The sequence below is a fragment of the Anomaloglossus baeobatrachus genome, chromosome 1 (assembly GCF_048569485.1).
Source record: "Anomaloglossus baeobatrachus isolate aAnoBae1 chromosome 1, aAnoBae1.hap1, whole genome shotgun sequence".
NCBI classification, from domain to species: domain Eukaryota; kingdom Metazoa; phylum Chordata; class Amphibia; order Anura; family Aromobatidae; genus Anomaloglossus; species Anomaloglossus baeobatrachus.
This window is the reverse complement of record NC_134353.1, coordinates 283703039-283704164: the sequence shown is the minus strand read 5'-3', so window position 1 is coordinate 283704164 and position 1126 is coordinate 283703039. Positions and strand designations below refer to the sequence as shown.

General features: G+C 42.8%; 1 non-coding gene across 1 annotated transcript; it reads left to right on the top strand.

Annotated features, from left to right (window-relative positions):
- On the top strand, nucleotides 1–83 carry TRNAL-CAA (transfer RNA leucine (anticodon CAA)). Its single transcript has one exon. It is a non-coding gene; the product is annotated as a tRNA-Leu (tRNA).
- Nucleotides 84–1126: the final 1043 nt, after the last annotated feature.

The following is a 1126-nucleotide window of genomic DNA, read 5'->3' as shown; positions in this document are numbered from 1 at the left end:
GTCAGGATGGCCGAGCGGTCCAAGGCGCTGCGTTCAAGTCGCAGTCTCTACTTGAGGTGTTGGTTCGAATCCCACTTCTGACAGGTTTCTGTTACATTAGTCATGTTTTGTTTTTTTTTTCATTTTCACTATGTCCCTCTGTCACAATTCAGACATTTCCACAAACCAGATTAGTCCAAGGACAAAGCCAATGAGAACCCTCTGGATCCTCAATCTTGTCTGTCACAATCATGTTGTCCTCTGCTGCACTATCAGTAAGAAGAGGGAGGTGAAAAATCTCATAAAATAAGCCTCAAGATACACAAAATCTTAAAGATCCTTAGCACTTTATGTTGATATTTCTCAGATTTTTTTTCCGATTTCATCCATACTACTTCGACTTCAACTTAATTTTTCAGTATAACTACTTTCATTTTCTTCTCGCATTAGTGACTGTTCTGAAAAGAGATACTTAAAACTGTTTTTTTCAGGTATATCTGCACTTCACAAAGAATGAAAATCTTGCTAAATGCATATGGAGAAAGAACTTTATCTCAAATCACTCATGCTTAAAAACAGCGTGCTGAAACCAGGGATCGGACCAGGGACCTTTAGATCTTCAGTCTAACGCTCTCCCAACTAGAGTTGAGCGTGGTTCTAGGTTAGAGGTTCTCCAGTTCTAGGCTCGAGTGATTTTGGGGCCTGTTCTAGATCGAACTAGAACTCGAGCTTTTTGCAAAAGCTCGATAGTTCTAGAAACGTTCGAGAACGGTTCTAGCAGCAAAAAAACAGCTAATTCCTAGCTGGCTTTCCGCTGTAATAGTGTAAGTCACTCTGTGACTCACGCTATTATGAAATTTCAGTGTATAGTGTGCGTGAACAGCGCCTTCAGATCACTCCTGTTTTTTTTTTCCTTGTCTTCCTTCCCTAAGCGCGCGCGTGTAGTGGGGAGGGCCATTATGTCAGCCAATCCCAGACACACACACAGCTAAGTGGACTTTTAGCCAGAGAAGCAACGGCATGTGTGATAGGATGTCCATGTCACATGTCCCTGCATTATAAAAACGAGTATCTGGCCGTCCGGACGCCATTATCTCTTCTGCGTCCTTGGTGTCAGACATCACTGGCGCAGCTCCGTCCTAAATCC